This window comes from Apodemus sylvaticus, chromosome 17 (genome assembly GCF_947179515.1).
Source record: "Apodemus sylvaticus chromosome 17, mApoSyl1.1, whole genome shotgun sequence".
Lineage (NCBI taxonomy): Eukaryota > Metazoa > Chordata > Mammalia > Rodentia > Muridae > Apodemus > Apodemus sylvaticus.
Window position 1 is genome coordinate 29,253,932 of NC_067488.1, and position 24,481 is coordinate 29,278,412.

Consider the following 24,481-nt stretch of genomic DNA (forward strand, 5'->3'; position numbering starts at 1 on the left):
TCTTAATCTATTTGTGCTGCTCTGTAGAATAGCATAGCTTTGGTAATTTATAAATAATAGAAGTCCATTGAAATCCTAGAGGTTAGGAGGTTCATGAACAAAGTGCCTTAGCTAGTGGTGGTGGTGCGAGAGGGGCTTCATTCCTTCTGCATTGCAATTTAGCAGGAGACATATTATGGCGAAAGAGGAAGATGAAGAGTTGATAATGAATCCAGCTGACACAGCCAAATTAACATGTTCTTGAGAGCAGAGCACATGTGACCTTAACATATCTTAGAGGTTCCTCATCTCTCACCACTATTGCACTGGGGATTGAACTTCCAGCAAATGAACTCAGGAACTTAAAGAAAGGGTAAAGGAAGCTCAAGGGTTTGTTTCTAAGGAAGAGCATGCAAAAACTAAGCAGGGAAAATAGTACTATGAGCAGGAGATGTCTTGTCCCCCCATCCAGAAGCTGCCAAAATGAACTTGAGCAACAGAAGTTAACATAAGAAACCAAGACTTGATCGTGTTCAGGCAACCACAGCTGCTATGAATTTTCAAGTATAATAGCCATGCTATGTCCAAAAAATAGCATTTCACAGCACTCCTCCTTCTCCAGCTCTGACAATCTTTCTCCTTCCACTATATTCCCTGAGCATGTGAGCGTGTGTGTGTGTGTGTGTGTGTGTGTGTGTGTGTGGTGTTTGAAGGGGTGGTGATGATGAATGAGAACCATTTAGGGTAAGCCAACCGAAATTCCAGCATAGATGTAGAATTCTCTCAGGGGCCTACACTTTACAGAAGAGCTCCTCCAATTAATAACAGGGAGAAATATCATTCCTTTTGGATGGTGTGGACACTTTGTAGATTATCAAGCTATTGGTTGGCCCCACATTCAAACAAGTACTAATTTGACAGGGTGGATTATTTTTGAATCAGAAGAGAAAAAATGATATTCAGTTAGGAGGGGAATGTGTTAAGAGGGATCTAGGGAGAGCTGTAGGGTATGAAAAGTGAATATGATTGTATATATTATGAAACTCAGAAAAGGAGGGAGAAAAGAAGGAAAAAGAAGGGAAGAAAGAAAAAAGGAAAGAAAGAAAAAGAAAGAAAAAAGAAAGAAGAAAGGAAAGAAATAAAAAAGGAAGGAAGGTATGTTAACTTAAGAAACCTAGGCTTGATCATGTTCAGGCAACCACAGCTGCTATGGTTTTGTGAGTATAATAGCCATATCATGTCCAGGAAACAGGAAGAAGGAAGAAAGGAAGGAAGGAAAGAAAGAAAGAAGGAAGCCTGGACTTAGAAGAAAGTTGCTTGTGCTAAGTGATGTATTCTTTCTCTCTGTCTCATGGTGGCCACCTGATCCTAGGATGAATATATTAGTGTGTGCACAAACATATAAACAAAAAAGCATGCAACTATCTAACTGAGTTAAAATTCTGAATTTTCAAGGTAGTAACTTGAATATGTTCTCCCTTTCGGTCTTAAATGGGACTAAAGGATGAGAAACACTTAATAGGAGGGTTGTCTATCTCGATGACATTAATATTCATTGAAAGAACTGGATTTGCATAACCCATATTATACAAAGGAAGTGCCAACTGCCTGTTTATCTGGACACTGTCAAGCTGAGGAATCTTTATACCTAGCTCAGCAATTACAGGTCACCTTCACTTTACAGCCATTTAGATGGCCAAGCCCACCGAGTAGGGGTTATATCCAACTCTGTATTTGCAAAAAAACACATTCTACAATGCAGAATGTTACAAATAAAATGTAGCATTAGCATATCCATACTTCACACAAAGGAAAGGTTATAGTCCCATGGTTGGGGAAGTACATTTAGGATAAGAACAGGAAGGCAGCAGGTCCTACAATGGTCAAGCTATCTAGTACTTATTGAACCTACAAGTATGTGCCCACTGCTATGCAACTCACTACTGAGAATGGTATATCAGTAGCTCATAGCTGCTGCCCAGGAAGGAAGCATCAGTAAGTGAAAACTTAGCTCTGTTTGTGAAAAATATATTGTTCCCAGTGCTCTGGCTGGAAGCTCATGAAGATCAAGGCAAAAATAACAAACCTTAATAGATCAGTACAGATGTTATTACAAAATGCAATCGAGTATCCCCAGATTTGTATTCAATTTTGGTTGTTAGAGTAGAAAGAAGATTGTATTGAGTTTAAATCTGTCTGTCTGTCTCTGTGTGTGTGTGTGTGTGTATGTGTGTGTGTGTGTGTGTGTGTGTGTGTGCGAGAGAGAGAGAGAGAGAGAGAGAGAGAGAGAGAGAAAGAGAGAGAGAGAGAGAACAAAAACAGGATCTTTTCAGATGTAATCAAGATGAATTTACACTGGCTTAAATTAACCATAAAATAAGTCTACAAGAAGAAGAAAAGTTGTACACAGAGACACATACTAGAGAAGAGCACCAAAGAAAAAATGAAAGGTTTCTGGAATCTACCACAGCATAGAAGGAATGCAAAACTTTCTGAGAGCTTTAGGAGAGAGCACAGCCCTTCAGCCTACTTGATTTAAACTTCTAGCCTCCAAAACTTGCTTAAAGACACAAAACCTGTGATATTTTATAGAAGTTTTGGGAAAATTAAGGATGTTAACAGAAACAAATGGAAAACTCCAAATAAAGGCTAGAATTTAGCAGTGATTGACTTTCAGATTCTTGATTTGACAATACAACACTGTATAGTAAGACGGTAACCATAAGATGAACTGAATGAAGGCTGTACTAGAATGCTGGGTATTATTTTTCCTAGTGTTCTAGAAACAAAATATTCAAATTAAAAAAAAGAGGTTTTTTTTTGGAAAAATAAAAGTCAATTTGTGTGATAATGTTCTTTCTGAATAGTGTGAATCACCTCCCTAAGCTGGAGACTCCTCAGTTTTAAAATGGAGGTCCTACTCAGTATTTTTTTATATTAAACTTTCTTTTTTATTGGATATTTTATTCATTTACATTTCTTTTTTTTATTTTCTATATTCTTTGTTTACATTCTGAATGCTTTCCCCTTTCCTGGTTCCCCCCTCATAAGCCCTCTTCCCTCTGCCCATTTCCCAATCACCCCCTCCCATTTCCTGGTCCTGGTACTCCCCTACAATGCTGGATCAACTCTTTTCAGAACCAGGGCCCTCTCTTTCCCTCTTCTTGGGTATCATTTGATATGCAAACTGTGTCTTGAGAATTCAGAGCTTCTGGGCTAATTAATATCCACTTATCAGTGATTGTATTCCATGTGTATTCTTTTGTGATTTAGTTACCTCACTTAGGATATTTTCCAGTTCCAAACATTTGCCTAAGAATTTCATGAATTCATTGTTTTTAATTGCTGAGTAGTATTCCATTGTGTAAACATTAAACATACCACAATGTACAATAAACACTCAGAAATCACAACCTTCCTTAATTTTACTATATCATTCAGTTTATGTCTCATGTTTTCCAAAATCTAGTCTATGATTTTATCCATGTCATTGCTTAAAGTGTTCAAAAAGTGGAGGATGGAAACCTTGGAATAATTACTGGATTGTCTGGATTTAGTTGAAGCATATCCACTAATGAAGGGTCATGTTTCAGCTTTCTGTTGATCCAGTAACATCACATGAAACATCTGAGCTAAAAATCTAGGCAAACCATGAGTCAGTGATCATATGACCAGCAGTTTAGTGATTGTGCTTAAAGGTAAGGTTATACTAGAACATTAGTTACTTGTCTAATGAGAAACCAACAAGTCAGCCTTTTGTTCCTAGGAGCTATTTCCATCCTTAGCCAAGAGAAGTTTCTGTTTTCTACAAAATGTAGGTTTCTGTTTCTCAGAGTTGGACTATGCCCTACCCTAGTAACCTTAGAATGCACAGTAAGGCAACCTTCAGAGCTGTCTGTTCTCAGAAAGTTTCTATACACATTTTCCCATATCCCACTTTCCTCAGCTGCCTTGTTTCACTTCTATAACCATACTTATGTGCCAACTCCCTACCCCATGACTCTGGCCTATCAAAAAGGGCTTGACATATTTGCTTGAAGCTAATTTTCTGGACTTCACCTTAGAAGGAGACAGCAGTGTGCACAGAAAAAACGGGGTTTAACTTGGTCAGGATTTGGGACAGTGGACCCTCTCCTTGCATCTGTAGGATTAGCACAAACTATTGTGATCAAATATTTACTAAGAAGCAACTTTAGGGAGTAGGGATTCATTTTTGGCTTATAGCTCAGGGAACAGTCCATCTTGGCAGAAAGCATGATCTCAAGAGTAGTTCTTAGCTATGGCAGCAAGAGTGTGAAGCTGCTTCCTCATTTCTGGGAAGCAGAAACTAGACAGGAAACAAGGTTAGTCTACAAGCCCCAGGAACCATCTCCAACAAGCAACTTCCTTCAGCTAAGTCCTCTCTCCAAAAGTTCCTGTTATTCCCCAAAGCAGCACCACCAGCTGAGAAGCAAGAGTTTAAATGCATGAGTTTGTGGAGGACATTTTGTATTCAAACATGAAAGCTTTCTTCATCTCTTTTAGTTGCTAATACAGCACAATGGTTAGGTGAGTCCTAGCTACATGATAAAATCATGGTGTCGCTGGTAATTTGTTATATGTGCGCAGCTGCACTTCAGTTCTCCTATCTGGAAACTAGGAAGCTATCATCCACATACAGTAGTTACAAAAATTAAAGAGGCTATGCAGAGTTAACCCAAGTCTTTGCACATACTGAGCATTAAAAATTGTGTGTGTGTGTGTGTGTCTGTCTGTCTGTCTGCTTTAATTAGCAGGTGTTTATGTCACTGCTATTAACTGATGCAGTGATGAAGACAACTGAGAAAATAATCTGGTACAGGGGAAAATGCTACAAAACTAAAGATGAGCTTACGAGACTGGGAGAGAATTGCCAAAGCTCTAGTAGAATTTGGAGTGCTGCTATTGCAAAGATATGGAAAGGAATCAGTGAGACTAAGAGAGAGCACTCAGGCTGTGGGAGTAAGTATGAGGCCTCCATCCACTCATTCCAACCCTTTTACTCTACTTGTTTAATCTCTACTTCTTCTGAGTTTTCAATGATACCACATAAAATATGTACAAAATACATCAAGTGTACTCTGAAAGACTTAACTATTGGTATTCAGCATCTCAGAGGCCAAGCACAAATGGAAGCATCCTTAGCTTGCCCTGCCCCTAGCAGGAAGCAATGGGGAAGTAGCTGTGCTTAAAATGCACTCTTTTACCAAAGAACCAGACACCTATACCTGAGTGTAAAAATGAGCAAAAAGCTAGGAAAGGACCAGAGTGTCTAGGACACTTCTGTCATAACAAAATAGAACTTGAACACTCAAGCAAGCATTGAGAACATTCCAGCCTATCCCTGCCTCCTTCATACTGTGGAATTGTGTACCAATTCTTTCACAGTGAGTACTAGAAATGAGGTATGAAGTGCTTTTAGAGTTTCCAAGTATTTTGTTTTGTTTTGTTTTAACTAAGCAAGGTCAAATTTAATCCTCCCCAAAGTACTGTGAGATGTGGTCATCACCATCAGTGACATTATCCTTATTATGTAAGGACTCTACATGATGCATGAGGAAACCAGTATGGATATTGTCAACATTATTATTGACATACATATCATCAACAATACAATAAACAAGCTGGGCATGACAGTGTGGTACTACATGGATAGAATCATAGCACTTGGGGAGCAGAGATGGGAGGATCTGAAGATCAAGATTAGCCTAGACCACATCAAAAGTTGAAAGTCAGTCTAGATTACATGGGACCTATGTAAAAGAAACAGAGAGAAAAATAGAGGGTATTCTGAACAAGATCTTGTTTTGGAAAGAAGCTGTGTTGGCAAAGGCCAATTGATTGATTGATTGATTGATTCAGTGCTGTGGAGTGGTTAGAATGTTAAGCCCAAAGCCTGATTACTATTTATCTCAGGCTATCTTTAGCCCCTTAAATAGGCATTTCTTGGTGGCATCTGGGTCGCACCTAACACCTTGTGACTAGCAGATAAAAGTCCATTGAAATATGTGAACAAAACTTTAGTTCCTCAAAACAGGCTATGAACCCTGCCATAGAACATCTAAGGCTGAGTTTCCTACCCCTCAAATACTTTAGTATAATTTGCTAACTTGATATGCCCACCACTGTATGGGAAAAATATCTTGATTTATGGCTTTCTTTGTTTTATTACTAGAAACACTTCCTGCAACCGCTTCCACATTGGAACACAGAATTTGAAGTGATTTGAAGGGCACACCTCAATCTGTGCCCTTGGATCATATTCACTCATAGTTGGCAACTAAATAAACTACCTGTCAGCCCACTTTCAGGTAAGAATCATGTTTTTACTTTGATGTTGTTACTATTTGTTACTATATCAGTGTTCCAAGCATTTCACATTTGTTAGTTATTTAATTCACTCTTGACTCTGTGAGGATGGTGATAACACCATCTAGTCTTACCCTGAAACAGAGGTTCAGGATTTGGCTCAAAATCACCCAGCTAGGAATGAGAACAGTCAAGACATGATCCAGGCCAATCTTCTCCACAACACATCTTCATTGCCGTAAACAGTCATGACAACTGGAGTGCCTTGCAGGACAAGTTCTTGAGCTGAGGCATTTGTATAAGCCTTCTCCTTCAGGGATAGGCCGGTTACACGGGCATTAGATCATTACAGTTCAATGCAACAACAAAATACAAGATGTATTATGAGAAAAATTAGGATTCCTCTAAGGAAATTCCATGTTGGGAGTGAAGGGGGATACCACACAGGAACTGCGACACAGAAGAAAGGTCCACTTCCCAAGAAAATGACTGCTTTCCTATGATTTCCTGGAATTTGTTTAATCTTTTTTGCAACTTGTCATATTACTTCAGGAAAGGCATAGATGGACTAAGAGTCTCTCCACCTAGTTTTGGAGTCAAATACAAAGTTGTGTGTATGTGTGTGTGTGTGTGTGTGTGTGTGTGTGCACATACATTGTGTGCACATATATTAATAATATAATAAGCATTGTGTATCTTCTTTCCTTAATACAGGTAAGTATTCTGGCCTCCTTTAGTGATAGTGATTGAGGTCAATATGTCATGGAGGTTGGGTTGATGCCCAGGCATTTCATCTGCATAATCCATGTACAGTCATTCTCTTCTTCATTCAATAAACAATACTAAGTGCCAAGAATTGAAAACCATCTTGGTCGAATGATATAGTTCTGTTTATGAAACACCAAGCCTGACAATGTAAAGAAACACATTTTCCAAACACAACAATACAGCTGCAGCCTTAGTGCCAACAAAAATATATCAAATCTTCAGTGTTGGAGTACTGACCCCCGAGCCCATTGTCTAGCCACCATTCTGCTAGCCTCTACCAGGCCTGCCTCACAAGGAGCATCCAGGTAGATCCCCTTCCCTATCCCTATCCCAGATGCATCAATCAAAGAAAATGTTAAATCTAAAAATTATCTGGATACAAAACATCCAGGAAACCTGGGTTTCTATGAAAAAACCTAACTAAAAAATAATAGGAACTGAAGAAAGTGAAGAGTCCCACTTTCAAGGACCAGACTATATATTTTCAACAAAATCATAGAAGAAAATGTCTATAACCTAAGGAAAGAGATGCCTATAAACATGTGAGGAGCTTCCAGAATACCAATTAGATTGGACCAGAAAAGAAAATCCTCCTGTGACATAATAATCAAAACACTAAATCTACAGAAGAAAGAAACAGTAAAAACAGTGTTAAAAGATGCAAGGGGAAAAGGCCACGTAACGCACAAGGCAGACATATAAGAATTACACCTGAATTTTTAATAGAGTCTATAAAAGCTAGAAGGGCCTAGACAGATGTCTTACAGCCTCTAAGAAACCACAGATTCAAACCTAGACCACTAGACAGCAAAACACTCAAATACCATAGATGAAAAAGATAAGATATTCCAAGAAAAAAATTAAATAATATCTATCCACAAATACACTCCTACAGGAAATACTCGAAGGAAAACTCCAACCCCAAAAGGTTAAATACACACAAGAAAACACAGTATAGAATTCCATATCAGAAAAAATAAAGTAAACACACACACACACACACACACACTAAAATCACCAGCAAAACAATAGGAATTAGTCATTGGTCGTCAATGTCTCTTTACATCAATGGAATCAATTCCTCAATAAAAAGACACAGGCTCACAGAATGGAGGCTAAAATAGGTTCCATCATTCTGCTGCATACAAGAAACATACATCAGTAACAACGATAGATATTATTTCAAAGTAAAAAGCTTGAAAAAAGTTTCCAAGAAACAGACCCAAGAAGCAAGCTGGAGTAGCCATTCTACTATCTAATAAAATAGACTTTCAACCAAAGTTAATAAAAACAGATAAGAAAGTGCACTTCATAGACATCGAAGGTAAAATGCACCAAGATGACTTCTCAATTCTGAACATCTATGCCCCAAATGCAAGGGCACACACATTCATAAAAGAAACATTACTGAAGTTTAAACCACTCATTGATTCACACACATTAATAGCAGGAGATTCAGCACCCCACTCTCACCAATGGACAGATCATAAAGACATAATAACAGACACTGAGGAAATTCAAAAGATCATTAGGTCTTTAAAAGTTTCTACTCCACAAATTTGGAAAAATCTAAATGATGATCATCGAATCCAATGGATGATTTTCTATATAGATACCACATACAAAAGATAAATCATGATCAAGTAAATTATTTAAATAGTACTATAATTCCTAAGGAAAAAGAAGTCATTAAGTTCCTAATGCAAAAAGTCCCAGGACCAGATGGTTCTAGCTCAGAATTCTATCAGACTTTCAAAGAAGAGCTAATACCAGTACTCTTCAAACTATGACACAGAATAGAAGCAGAAGTAACATTGCAAAATTCATTCTATGAGGCCACAGTCACCCTGATACCTAAATCACATGAAGACAAAATAAAGAAAGAGAATTTCAGACCAATTTGCCTTATGAACATTGATGCAAAAATATTCAATAAAATACTCACACAAACCAAAACCAGGAACACATAAACATCATTCACCATGGTCAAGCAGGGATATCATCCCAGGGATGCAGGAATAGTTTAATATGTGAAAATCCATCGATATAATTCATGACATAAACAAACTGAAAGAAAAAAATTACATGATCACCTTATTAAACACTGAAAAATCTTTTAACAAAATCCAACACCCCTTTATGTTAAAAGTCTTGGAGAGATCAGGAGTACAAGGTCCATATCTAGACATTAATAAAGCAATATACAACAAGCCAATAGCCAACATCAAATGAAAGCAACTGCACTAAAAGCAGGAACAAGGCAAAGTTGCCTACTCACTCCCTATCTATTCAACATAGTCCCTGAAGTTCTAGATAGAGAAATAAGACAACGAAAGGGGATCAAGGGGATAAATATTGGAAAGGAAGAAGTCAAAATATGGCTATTTGCAGATGATGTGATAATGTACATAATGACCTCAAACATTCTACCAGAGAAATCCTACAGCTGATGAACATCATCAGCAATGTGGCTGAATAAAAGTTCAATTCAAAAAAAAAAAATCAGTAGCCTTCCTTTATACAAATGAGAAATAAGCAAAGAAAGATATTAGAGAAACAACACCCTTTACAATGGCCACAAATAATATAAAATATCTTGCTGTAACTCTAACCAAGCAAGTTAAAGACCTGTATGACAAGAACTTCAAGTCTCTGAAGAAAGAAATTGAGGAAGAAATCAGAGGATGGAAAGATTTTCCATGGTCATGAATCAGAATGATTAACATAGCAAAAATGGTCATCTTACCAAAAGCAATCTACAGAGTCAATGCTATTCCCATCAAATTGCCAACACAATTCTTTATAGACCTTGAAAGAGCAATTCTCAACTTTACATGAAAAACAAATACAAAACAAAACGAAATAACAATAACAAAATCCGGGAAAGAATCGTATATCAAAATAATTCTGCTGGTATTCCCCTCCCTGATTTCAAGTTATACTACAGGACAATAGTAATAAAGGCCCCATGGTACTGGCATAAAAACAGACAAGATGATCAATGCAATAAGATCAAAGACCCAGAAATAAACCCCCACACCTATAAACTCTCGATTTTTAACAAAAATGTCAAAACCAGTGAACAAAAGAAAGCATCTTCAACAAATGGTGCTGGTCTAAATGGATGTCTGCAGAAGAATTAAATAGACTCGTGTTTATCACCCTGTACAAAGCTCAAGTCCAAGTGTATCAAAGACCTTACCATAAAACTGAACACAATACATCTAATAAAAGAGAAAATATGGAACTGCCTTGAACTCATGACACAAGAGATAACTTCCTGAACAGAACACCAATAGCTCAGTCACTAAAACCAACAACTAACAAGGGACACCAAGAGTAGGACAAAATGGAAGCCTATAGAATGGAAAAAGATTTTCATCAACCCTACATCCAACAGAGGACTAATATCCAAAATATATAAAGAACTCAAGAAATTAGACACCAGTAAACCAAATAACCCAATTAAAAACTGCAGCACGAAGCTAAATAGAGAATTCTCAACAGAGGGATCCCTAATAGCTGGAAAATACTTAAAGAAACCTTTAATGTCCTTAGTCATCAGGGAAATGCAAATCAAAATGACTCTGATATTCTATCTTACACCCATCAGAATAGCTAAGATAAAAAATTCAAGAGACAGCACAGGCAGGCAAGGATGTGGAGCAAGGGGAGCATTCTCCATTGCTGGTGGGAGTACAAACTGTTACAACCACTTTGGAATTCGACTTGGTGATTTCTCTAAAAATTGAGAGTATTTCTCCTGCATGACCTTGCTATACTGCTTCTTGACATATATATCTAAAAGATTCCCCCATTATACCACAAGGGCAATTGCTCCACTATGTTTATAGAAGCCTTAGTCATAATAACTAGGAACTGGAAACCACCTAAATGCCCCTTAACTGAAGAATGGATTTTAAAAAAATGTGGTACTTATACACTGTGGAATACTATTCAGCTACTAAAAACAAAGATATCATGAAATTTGCAGGCAAATAGATGCAACTAGAAAATATCCTGAGTGTGGTAATACACACACAGAAAGACAGGCATGGCATGTACTTACTTGTAAGTGGACACCATGTGAAAATGCATAGAACCAAAGAAACTGAGTAATAAGGAGGGCCAAAGGGAGCATGCATGAATCTTACTCAGAAGGTGAAGCAAAACACTCATTGGTGGTGGTTCGAGGGAGCAAACTGGGTGGGAGAAGTGGTGAGACAGGGGTCAAGCGTGGGGAGAAGGGGTGTGGGAGAGGGCTGGAACAAGAACAATAATGGATGAAAGGCACCTATCTTTGAGAGTAGCTGAAGACCTGGGACAGGGGAAGCTCTGGGGAGTCTATGGAGGCAACCCTAGCTGAGACTTCTACTAGTGGGGTATATGGAAACTGAAGTCACTACCCTTTGTGGATAAAAATGGAGCAGATTGAGGGAATGGCCAACTAATGGCTGGTCCAACTTGAGTCACATCGCAAGATGTAAAAGAACTAATCCCTGACACTATTAATGATACAATGCTATGCTTACAGACAGGAACCTATCGCAGTGGTCTCCTGAGAGGTGTCATCCGGCAGTGGACACAAACAGAAGCAGACACCTACAGCTAAACATCAAGCAAAGCTCCATGAGTCTTGTGGAAGAGTTGGGGATAGAATTGAGTGACAGAGGGGTGAAGGACACCACAAGAAGACCAACAAAGTCAACTCACCTGGGCTCATGTGGGCTCACAGAGACTGATCGACCAACCAAAGAGCATCCAGGGGTTGGGCCTACCATCGTGCCCCACCCTACATTTGTAGCAGATGTGCAGCTTGGTCTTCATGTGGGTCCCCTAACAACTGGAGCAGAGGCTGTCTCTGACTCTGCTGCCCTAACTAGACTATCTGGTTGGGCCCCAGTGGGAGGGAATGCGCTTAGTCCTACTATGACTTGATGTCCCAGAGTGGTGTGGTACCCAAGGGAGCTTCCTCTTCTCTGAGAAAAAAGGGGAAATGATAATGGCAGAGGGCTTGTAAGAGTGGGATTGGGAGGAGAGAAGCAACAGGGAGGCCTTGGTAGGGATGTAAAGTGAACAATAAAAAGCCTTCAAGATTCTGAAGCACAGTGAAGACTTCCCAGCTCTCTACCCTTCCCCCACCCCCTCAGCTCCCACCCTGAGCTCTGGCCCGAAGAGCCACCAAAGCAAATTCCATTACACTCACTTAGCAGTAGGGGCCTGATTTAACATGACCTCAAGTTAAATTGCTTTCACTAATGCAAACTTAATTGGGGTCCTTTTAATCCCTAGAAGTGATTTTCTTGTTTGGGCCTAGAGTCTGCTCCTAGTAGGAGCCTGGTGGTTGCTGGCAGAGGATTTAAAGTTGAGGCTTCTTAGAGAATTTCAGGAATGTACCAATGCTGTGAGTCCTCTGTAGACAACAGCTAGTGGCTTTGAACTATCTCCTCAGAAATGTTTAAAAAAATAATAAACTAAAAAAGAAAACATGGTTTCATATTACCGTATCTATTCTCTTGGGGGGCCAGGAATTTCTCAGACTGTGCTTTCTCCAGTAAAAATATTTGGGGGATAAAGCAGATGAGATTGCAACCAGAAAAGACAGAAGCTGGAGTTTCATTCCTAAAATAACACTTAAAATTCAGCTCTAAATTTCTCTTGTCAAGCTCAGGGCACATGAGGTGAAACTACAAAACAGGCCTGCTTCAGTGTGACTTCCAAATATGGTGATAGATGGCTTGTGTTTTTTTTTTTTTTGTGAATAATCACAAAAATACCCACCTCATCTCTAAGCAGGGAGACAGAAAGACCTCATTCCTCTCCCCCAGCCCCCACTCCCCAACCCTCCAGTAGCTGCGGTAGAAGCCTGTCATCAGATCCAGCTCAATCTAATGGGAGCTGTTCTGATTCGAAAGAGAAAGAAACCTAGTGTCTGGCCTGCCCAATCTTCTCCCTGCCACATCATGTCGCTCTCAGACTGGTCCTGCGTAACTTGGCAATTAGTGGCCATCCGCTGCAGACTGGTGGATACAGTTCACCGGTAAGTGTACAAATGAGTTGGAGAAGGTTAGCCAATTTGGCTCCCAACCAATATGCCCAGACCTAGCTTCAGCCTTAATTTAGCCAAAGCCGGTTCTCCTCCCCAGCCCTCTCTACTTAAAGTGGTTCTATGGGCCTTGTCCATTTTTCTAAGCTCCTCTTTGCAGAATCTTTTTGATCTTCCCAAACTAAGCTTCAGTTGAACTGTCCTCGTCCATACTGATCCATCGTCTGTGCTTCATGTCAATCAGCACGGCTTTTGATCTTGGACTCTTCAATGCACAGTGACCCTCTCTCTCCTCCACAGAAGTCAGCTTGGCACTCCAAATGTCTGTGATGGCTACTCGCATAGCCGGCTCAATAGATCTCTTTTTGTACTAAAGCTGTTCATCGGAAGGAAGTCATTCAGGGATTCCCTCCCCCACACCTACCGGGACAGGAACTCTTTCAAAACCCGTGTCACGGTCTCTAGTGTGAGGAAAGGCTGGGGCACTTCAGAAGCAGCAATTTGATCCTTGTAGCAGCAATCTCAGCACCGGCACTGCCCGATCAAGAAAGCAACCTTGTGTCATCTCACATCCCATGGCTACATGATTAGTCCCCAGATTAACTACAGCCTCTGGGGCACTGATCCTGGACACACTGTTCAGGATGAAACACTGAGAGGAACAGTGCACGGTAGGCGATTTATGTCTCCCTTTGTGTTTTCTAGCCTGGTCTGGAAGCCAAGCCATTAGGAACGAGGCTACGTGAGCTTGTCAAATGGCCAGCAGAGGGCGACTCCGGAAACAGGTGACTATGGGTAGAAAGGAGGCTCCAAGCCTGGGCAGCTGCCCTAGCATAATGCCTAAACAGATTCAGTCAGCAGCCCTCAAATGATCACCTCTGGAGGTAGCAGGGTTAGTCCAGGGGCAGCAGTGAGGTGAGCTCGTTACAACTTTGAATTCATCCCAGAGAATTGATCTGATGTGCAAAAGGCCTTGGTCCTTTCCCGTGTTGATTCTGGAGCCTAGAGCAGCTGCCCTTACCTGTCAACCCCCACCCCATCCTCTAGTCAAACAAACCAATCAAAAACAACAGTTGCTAGAGGAACACAAATACAGGAACAGGCAGGTTTGGGCCTAGAGGGCTGAGCTCTGTTCCTGCTACTCTGGTTACAAACACATTCCAAAAATATAACTCTGCCCACACCATGGTAAAGCTGCCTTCGATAAAAAACAAAACAAAACAAAACAAAACAAAAAACCACAATGTACGGTATACAGTGTTGACACATAACAGATGGAACTTTGAGATTTTGAAATGCTCTCTTGGTAAAGGGTCACTAGACACAATACATTGACTTCTTGGTTAGAATGTAGACTCTTCCCCACATGGCGTACACAGTTAACACAGGAGTCCTTTCTTTTCACTCTTTTATATGTCATCACTTTCTTCTGTGACCAATAGTCACCAGAATTTACTTTTCTCACTGACCAAATAAAATTGAGTTTATTGGTCACCTGTACCTCCCATCTGGCTGGCAAAGAGCAGTGCTGGATGCTGCAACCTCATTGAGCTTCCTGGACCTGCTGCCCATAGAGTAGTGATGGGGAAAGCTATGGCTGGAAGCAGATGGATGGTTTCCCTCAGCCTTCCTACATAAAACCATACACTAAGTGGAAAAGGTGGGTGTGCTGTGACAAGCTGGCTTTAAGACAAACCCCAACTCACAACACCCTGCAAACCCTTCCTGCGCTGATCACAAAATGTCCCTTCCAAGCGCTCCTGGAACTGCAGAGAGGCATCTTTAAAGAGTTCAAATAAATTCAGGATGTTCTTGGGGGAGGAGGTGCCCACCCCCACAGGCTTCTATTTCCACAATGCCATTTGTGCTGTGCCAGATTGTACTCCACACTGAGAGCTGCAGGTTCAGCCCTGCCATGATAACCCCAAATTGTTTTATTGGGCTGTAATAGATGTGACTGGGCACTTGCTCAAAAACATTTTTCATATTTAATCCATGCCAACACCTCATTTTCTTTTGTTCTGGAAGGAAAATACAGGGAAAGGCAGAGGGGGGAAAGGCTGTCAGGGAAGCAGGTCTTAGAATCGCCTGGCCTTTGTTTTAACCAGACAGGATCTTCAGACTCTTGTATTGATAATGGGATATAGAAGACCTTGGAAGGAGGAAAGGAATATTGTGTTGCTTGTCTCAATATCTTAACAAGGCCTTCCTATTCTAAAAGGCTTGTTGGAATAGAAGGAAGTCAAGGGGCTTTTCTGACTTAAGAATGCTAATGTGTGCTGCGTTTTCATGTACGTGTTATCATGTATATTGGTGCCATCCTTGTTTGGTTCAGGCTGGTGAGACATTATGAGTGTAGCCTCTGATATTTCTAGAAGACACAGACTCACAGAAAACTCCTCAATCCTCTGTCTCTTCCAACCTTTCCGCCGCCATTCCCAGTGTCTCCTGACTGGAGCATGTTGTAGATGGATCGGGGAGAACTGGACTCCACACCTCTGCAATTTGATGAGTTGTTGTTTTCAGAAATGGTCTCTGTCTGTTCCAAAAGGGAGGCTTCTTTATGGGAGAGGACTACACTCATCTGTGGGTATAAGGACAAGAATTTAGAATGTAGTTAGGGATTATGCTGATTTGGTGAAATGATAGTTGCACTCTCTCTTCTCCGAGATCAATAACTTCATTAGCTTTGGGCAGTTGCCTTAGTTTTCAATTCCAGGCAAAATTGGTTAGGCAGATTTTTAAGAACAATCAGAGGTCTATTGTCTGCCACCCAGGTATGTATGCCACTGCCATACCCTTAGAGTTATCATGCCATGCTGGTCATCGTTGCAGTCAGAGCATCACGGCTGGGATCCACATGTGAAGCTGTGAGCTTCCCTCCTTTGGAAGCTTGCACAGTGACTTCTGGTACCCAGAAAGCTCCAGATATTCAATCCTAGAAACATACACAAACAAGTGGCAGTATGCAGACTACATAGGAAATATTTATGCATCTAGGGTTATAGATTATGTATGTGTGTGTGTGTGTGTGTGTGTATGTACATGGTATGTGTGTGACAACAATTAAAGAAAAAGAAGCCATGAATTTGAAAGAGGTGGTATTTGGAGAGAATAGAGGGAAGAAATTATATAATTATAACTTCAAAAAATAAACAATAAAATAACATTTAAGAAACAAAAGGTCACTGGTGGCACATGCCTTTATTCCAGCACTCGGGAGGCAGAGGCAGGTGGATCTCTAAGTTCAAGGCCAGCCTGGTCTACAGAGTGAGTTCCAGGGCATCAAAGGCTACACAGAGAAATCCTGTCTTGAAAAACAAAAACAAAATACAAACAAACAAACAAATAGAAGAAGAAACTGGTAGGATTCCACATCTGAAATATTATTATAACTGTTTTTATAACATAGCCTGAATGAATAATTCCTCCAAACAACTTTTTCCCCCACAGAGGAAAAAAAACTAATATAATTAGTTAATTAACTTTCAGAGACAATGAAGGGATTGGGAATGACCTCATTTTGTGAAGAAGCTATAGAGAGAGCAGTCTGCTTCTATTTTACACACAGGTCACATCCTCTGTGGTACGTGACCAAGAGGGCACTTACAATTTTGCTTGACCTGCTGCATCATAAACGCTACGGCACTCAATGTGCTCAATAAATACCTTGACTTTGTAAAAATTAAGGTTGTTTCCAACATCCTTCTGGAGTCCATGGGCACGTGATAAGCAAGGGTCAGGGGTGGCACTGTCCACTGTGCCATCAATGATCGTAATACTTAGAGCAATAAAGGGAAAACGTGATTTAAAAAGCAGCTGCATAGAGCCATCTGCTCATTTTACGGTTCCTGTGTTTGAGTGAGGTGAGCCTGTCATGGTCTGAATTTGAATCCTATCTTTAGCATGTATCGGGATATTACTCAGAAACTCATAAATTATAATTACAATAGAAACTTTCTCACAAGCTGAAAAAAAGTTACATATCCTGTGGAAAAGTATTTTGTAAATGAGGCTTCAAATACAAGGCAGCAATTTTATTGTAAATCTTAAGGAATTATGTGATTCTTTCAGCACCTCCTGGGCCCAAGCTCCTGGTAATTCGCTCATCTCTACCCTTCATCTCTCCATAGGTGCCCTATGCACACGCTACTGCTTCTGGCTTTCTACATGCACTCAAATATCAAATCCAGATGGTTAGGCTTGTAAATTAAGTACGTTTATCCTGTACGACATCTCATTTGGCCTACTTTCTCTCTGGTGACCCTGGGAAGGATCTGTTTCCAAGTTTACCTAGGAAGTTGGCAAAATGCAGTTCCTTGTATTAGAGCTGAGGCCCCCTGTCTTCGGGTTGACTGACAGTTATTTTCCACTGTCAGCATTCACAGTTCACAGGATGTTCTTAGGTCTTTATCCCAAGGATCCCTGCATCTCAATCAAAGTCTCCCCTTCTGCCTTTCTTTTCTTCTCCCAGAGAATGATCTAGTTTGAAAGTGATTAATTACACCTGGGTTCACCATAATTGTTTTGACTGGTAAACTCATATATACACAGCTGAGATGCATCCCGGGTTGATGTCAGTGTATTCTCAACTGTAGCTCCACCTCAATTTTTGAGGTTTCTCACTAAACCTGGAGCTTTCTGCTTTGACTAGCTGACCAATAAGCTCTGGAGATCTGCCTACCTCAGCTCGCTAGAGTTAGTGCTGTGCACCATCTCACCTAACATTTACCTGGTTGTTATGGATGCAAACTCAGGTCTTCATATTTGTCCACAAGCACATTACCAACTGAGCCATTTCCCCACCTCTCAGAGTAATTTTTAATTAGCCAAACATCTTCATACTTTATCTCTACAGAAAACCTTTTGCAATAGAGTATAAAATAAACATGACTGTGGCACCATTAGTCAGAGTCCTGAGGATTAGGGTTAGGCGTCTAAGGGAAGGGGAACAGCTTAGTGTTATAATAAACCCATTAGAAGATGGCTTTGGATGGACATACAGGCCTCTGGTTATTCAAACAGTTTGCTTCATTAAGATTGAAGATAACAGAGACAAACTCAAATCTCAACTCAATTCCATTAAAATACAGGTTTGTTAGTAGAGATGTCAGGATACCTGCTTGGAAATCTGAACTTTCACAGAGAAAATAATGAAAATGCTTCTGTCTTAGTTAATAGTTCTATACTTACCTGTTCTTAGAGAAATGCCTAGGTATAACAGAGCTGCTGATACTGAATGAATGAATGAATGACAGAAATTTTCATTTACATTTAATGAAGTCTGATCTACACAATATCCTTAGTACTTGGGAAAATATGTTGATGAACACTTAATGAGATCTGGGTTCTTATTTTGTCTTTAAAGTGTGTGTGTGTGTGTGTGTGTGTGTGTGTGTGTGCTTGTGTGCATGAAGTTTCCTTGGGAATTTACTCCACTATAATCTTTTTCTATAGAACAAAACTGTCCTTGCTCAGTGTAAAGGGGCCAGTGCTTTCAGACTGCAGAGATTTGCAAAGATCAATGAGAGTTCTGCCTGCGGCAGCAGCAGACACCAGAGAGTCAAAGACAAGGGTCTTTTCCTGAAAGAATATATGGGCCTTGCCCTTTTGACTGCACAGTGCATCATGCACAGCAAACTTGATCTTAGTTCAGCAAAACATAAATGCCTCTGACTAGACAAAGCACAAAAATCCCTTTTTGTACCCATCCTTGATCATGACAAATCAGCCATACTGTTGCCAAAGCTTTCACTGGATAGCGAGATTGATAGATACAGATTGAAGTGAAGCAGTGTGACATCCATGACATCAGCCAGTAGTGACGCAGGGAAACTCAGCCCATCTTACTACAGCTAAACCAATGCCCTTCTCTGGGCCATCAGTAGCTGGTTATCATTTAAAAACAAACCTGAAATTTTCTATTAGTTATACATTCCTAACATGTTATTGCCAGAATGTTCTTTTGTGGTTCTTCTGTTTCCCAAGTTGCGCATAGCTATTTTCCAGGAACTACACTCTGCCATTGCCTGCTTGTTAAAAGAAAGCCAAGTAGATAATGGGTAATTTCACACATGCACACACAGAAATACATACATAAGCACATTATCGAGTGTGAATGCATTTAGATAATACAAATCTCCAGACTGCAATAACATCACCAGAACCAAGCACACCTTCATACCACGAAATAAAGGAGTATAGTTGAATTTAGAATGCACTTTGTACACACTACCAAAAGCGCCATCCTTTGATCCCTCATTTAGCTCAGCTCAGGAGGAAGTGCATTACTGCCATTTCCCACTGGCATGGAGAGAATGGAGATATGAAGAGAAAGAATGCTTTGCCAAGAGGAAATAGCAGAACTGGATGCTAACTCCAAAAATCTGGCTTCCAAAGACCATTCAGTGATGCCTTGTACTTTTCCAGATCTATCACACTGGGCTTTCAAGACTCTGAAACTCCATAATCTTCCATCATGTGGCTAGGATCTGCCTCCTGCTATGAGTATTAATAAGTGCTCAATAAGTAGCCTTTTGAAAGAAAGAATAATCTTCTCTGAATCCTGGACACAAGCTCTATTTCTGATCTCCAAATGTGGCAACAGAGGCTTGGCAGAAATGGTTTTGTTTTCTATGGTGGGAAGCAAATCCTGGTCAGGTAATGATAAACTATGGAGATTTGAAGGCCCACTGTGGTGGTTCTGGAAGAGTGTGGGAGCTCATTGCATGGATGCTTGGGACAGAATTTCTGGGATCAGAAACCAGCTCTTCTTGACCTTGGAAAAGCATTTCTCCTCTTTGTCAGATGCCGTACTGAGCAGCAAACAGAAGATTAACATAGCCCCTTCTTTCAGGAATCAAAAGCTGTGGTTTGGGGGACAAAACAGAAAGCCATGACAAATTTAGCATAAAATACTGAATCAACTATTGAAAAATACAAAGCATGCAAGAGGAAGGGGCGCTGGATTGCAGTGTCACTGAGATTCAGAATATCTTCCCATGTCTCCCTCCCTTTCATGGCCAATCAAATACTACCATAGTATTGTTGTGACACCATAAGTCACTTATTAGTTATCTGCAGAGACCATTCTATTATCTGAATAAGACCTCTTCTCAAAAATCAGGTGAGGCATGAAAAAAAAAAAGAAAACAGGAAAGAGGTAGGTAGCCTGAGAGTGTGCAAACAAAGCAGGAGCTCTGCCAACTTGCTGAGAGGAGTGAACAAGGAAAATATAAGAAGAAACATAATCTCATGTAGGTATTACCACAAATAAGTGCTGGCTGACAGCCAGCTTGGGAACAATGACTCCAGCTCAGAAAATACAAAGGACTAAACTTGCCAATCAGCCTGGGTGAACTTGGAAACAGATACCTCTCCAATGACCTTGAAAATGGAGCACAGCTTGTTGAGACCTAGGTTTTGGTCTTGAGAAACTAGGAATAGAGAAATCTGCAAAGCATCACTGGATGTGATAGCGTATAAGTATTCCCAGCACTTGGAGTCCCAGAACTTGGAGGCAAGAGGATCAGGGCAACAAGAAGCCTGCTGAGGTCGGGAACAGGAGGCCAGCCTGGGCTCTAGGATGTCCTGTTTCATAAGATATGAAAGGAGAGAGAGACAGAGAGAAACGGAGGCAGAGAGAGAGAGGGAGAAAGATAAAAAGGAGAGAGAGGGAGGAAAGAAAGGAAGAGAAGAAGAAAGGAAGAAAGGAAGAAAGAAAGAAAGAAAGAAAGAAAGAAAGAAAGAAAGAAAGAAAGAAAGAAAGAAAGAAAGAAAGAAAGAAAGAAAGAAAGAAGACGGAAGGAAGAAAGTGAAGGAAAGGAAGGAAGGAAGGAAAGAAGGAAGGAAGGAAAGAAGGAAGGATCTAGCACTTCTAACAGCACTGACACAGGACTGTAAGACAATACACATTTACTATTCTAAATCATGATGAAAATTAGGTACCACGTGACACAAGGTGAGTATTTCTTAGGTAAGAATTTCTTCAACTCTTTTCCTGTTCTCCCTCTCTCCCTTCCTCCCTCCCTCCCTTTCTCCTTCCCTTCCTCCTTCCCTCTGTCTCCTCCTGCCTGTGTGTGTCTCTGTGTGTATGTCTGTGTGTGTGTGTGTGTGTGTGTGTGTGTGTGTGTGTGCTATGTGTATGACAAAGGCCATGTCACCAAATTGCTATAAACAGTTTTCTGTGGCAGAGGCTTCTATGCAAAAATCCTGAGAGACTGCGAGGGTCTTTGTTTGCCCCTCTCCCTGCAGCTGTAGAAGCATTTCTAGGCATTAGCCCTGGGCAGCAGCCTTTTGAAGTGCTGGAGAGCTAACCTCTCCACTGAGCTCATAAAGTATGAAATGTACTCAAGTTCTTGACTGAAGATCTCGCTCTCCCAAGACACCTGCAGCTGCAGCTCACCTCAAAGAAAGTCACAAGGAATCTCTAGTTTTGGTTTGTTCTTGGTTTTCCCACCACCACCACCACCATCTATGGCAACAGAGACTACATAAAGTTTACAAATTTAACTACTGTCTTTGTTTCTTTGTTTGCTTATTTATTTTACGGTGCTGAGGCAGTCATGCGCATGCCTGGGGATGTATGTGGAGATCACAGGATACTATGTGGAAGTCAGATTTCTCTTTCCACTGTGTGGATCCTTGGAATCAAACTCTGGTACTCTGGTTTGGCAGCAAACACCACTACTCACCGTCTTATCTTAGGGAATGAGTTTTAATCATTGTTCTTTCAGTTTGGAATCTGTGCTTATATTTCTTCTATATACATGTGTGGAGTCAGATGACAAACTTATGGGCATCTTTTCTTTCTTCTGTGAGGTTCCTAAAGATCAAACCCAGAGCAGGCTTCACAACAAATGCCTCTACTGTATTATGGCCCATTATATTCTTTCTTTCTTTCTTTCTCTCTCTCTCTCTCTCTCTCTCTCTCTCTCTCTCTCTCTCTCTCTCTCTCTCACTGGTTCTTTGTGAATTTCACAGCATGCACTACAATCCCACTCATCTTTCCCTCCCCCCATACCCATCCTCCACCCTTGCAAGCTACTCCCCAACAGAGGGAAAAAAGTCGTTGTGGAAGCTGTAGTGTGTCACACACTTCTTTCTTGGCAAATGTTCATTACAGTGACTCCTTGGTCTGGTACTAGGCCTCTGGCTTCCGCTAGTCTATCAATACTGGAACCTCACTGGAACTCCTCCTGGCTATTGTCTTGTTGCCCTGTGTTGTGGGAATTCTGTAGTTTCGGATGTATGGTACCAGCCTCTTCATTTTTCTCCAGTTCATTGATTGGGTAGATGTTGGGGGTGAATCAATCCAAAGCTCCGAATCTGGGCCTGAGTGGTATCTGAGCTGGTCAGCCTGTCAGCTCTCCCACGGCCATGCATTCAGGTCCAGCTCACCAGCAACCCCACTACCAGGTCAAGCTCTATTCTGCTGCCCACGTGAGTGCAGGGACTGCTCTCTCCAGTGTTGCGGCAGGGAAGGGACATGGCGAGTTCTACTCTCATGACCCCAAGGCCAGCTCTCCTGCATGCCATAGATAGCGAGGGACAAGGGAGGGGAGGAGGATGTCTCTCCCTCATCCATGCCACCACCCATCAAGCAAGAGGCAGGGGTGCTGTCCCTCAGGCACCCTCAGGGCCAGCTCTACCTTGCCATCCAGGTGAGGCACAGGGCCAGCTCTCCTGCTCTCATGATCCCATCAAGGCCAACTCTCCTGCTTACAGCCAATGGCAAGGGCAAAGGGGAAGGAAGGGGAAGGGGATCTCTCCCTCACTGACATACCTGCATGGGAGGCAGGTGGTAGGGCCTGCCTATGCTTAGGGTGTCCTCGCAATGTGATGTGAGCGGCCTGCCCTACAAAGTACTACAAATGGCTAGTGTCAGGTTAGCAATGTTCCTGCTCACATGTTGCAAGGGCCAGATCTCCCATGATGCCCACGGGAAGAGTGGGACCAGTTCTGCCCAGCTCTCAGACATCAACCTGTCCCTGGGCAGCACAGCTCAGACATCTGCCTGGCCTTTGGTGGGGTAACATATGTCTGCTGCTGCAGGGCCACAGACTCAGACATGGCCTCTGGTGGCAGCACAGGCCAGGACCCCACCATGGTCCCAGGTGGTATCACCTGCTATCACATCAGGTTGTCCTTACTAACCTCAAGTCTGCTCTTCTGCCTCTCTTCATTGTATTCACATCCTTCTGTTTCTCTTTCTCCTCCCACTTCTCCATCACATACTTGCCCCTCTTAGTTGTGCTTGGGGGCTCTGGTGTCTGGGGTCATCTCAGGAGTGGTCTCAGGAGTGCTGTGCCCCACTCATGCAGTATGGTGTTGATCAGAAGTCATGTTAGGTATCATCTGCATCCTCAGGTACCCATCAGGTGATGATCTCAGGTTAGCTCCCTTCATGGTGCTAGTTTGGTGGTCATCTCTGCTCACTCCTTTCCTAGCCCAGCTGAACAGTCCCGGAAGAGGGTCGTCTGTCTTGGGATCATGCCAGCCAGGGTTCTTCAGGTCTAGGCAGCTTCTTCTAGATTCTTGTTTGCTCCTTGTCCTAGGAGTCATAAGGGCCTGCGCAGTACTGGACTGGTAGTCATCTCAGGCTTACGTTTTCCAGGGAATGTTAGGCTAGTAATCATTTCAATGTTCATAGGTCAGAACACTATACTTAAATATAGCCTCTCTCCTCTTTGCCACCTACTGATGCATGTATGACACAGCAGCCATACCTGCAATCATTTTTGAGATGCCACATTTAGTTGCATTGAATGAGATGATGTTCTGTACAGCCGTTGCCGCCATCTATTTCCAGAACTTTTCTTCTCACAGGCTGAAACTCCAGACCCATTAACTAATAATGTCCATGAAAGAAAATTAGCATTTAAGGAGAAAAGGCCATACCACGTATATAATGTTTTTGTGCATGTTATCACACTTATTCAGCACATACTTAGAAAAATTCTATGTTGGTTCTACTGTGCATTTAGTGGGTGAGAGAGACAGTGCTTCAATGAAACCCTTTCTGTAAGACTCCAAAGTCAGTGACCTTTCTAATGTGGGTATTCAACAAGTGGTTATAATATGTACACAGAAACATACATACTTCACACCACACATGCACACAGGACTATTTTCTAAACCTCCTACAAGTGAAAAGTCCCTACATTTTCTTTTCTTTAATCACTTCACTGTTGTTGGCTTTAAGAACCCATCAAGGCAATGTTGACAAATATAACATTAACTGCCAGGCACTGAGCACATAAAAATATTTATCTCAACACTTCACTAGGTACAGACTCTCTCTCTCTCTCTCTCTCTCTCTCTCTCTCTCTCTCTCTCTCTTTCTCTCTCTCTCTCCCTTCC

General features: G+C 41.3%; 1 non-coding gene across 1 annotated transcript; it reads right to left on the reverse strand.

Moving 5' to 3' along the window:
- Window positions 1-23,737: 23,737 nt before the first annotated feature.
- LOC127668262 (small nucleolar RNA SNORA17) lies at window positions 23,738-23,871 on the reverse strand. The gene has a single exon (XR_007974042.1). It is a non-coding gene; the product is annotated as a small nucleolar RNA SNORA17 (small nucleolar RNA).
- Window positions 23,872-24,481: the final 610 nt, after the last annotated feature.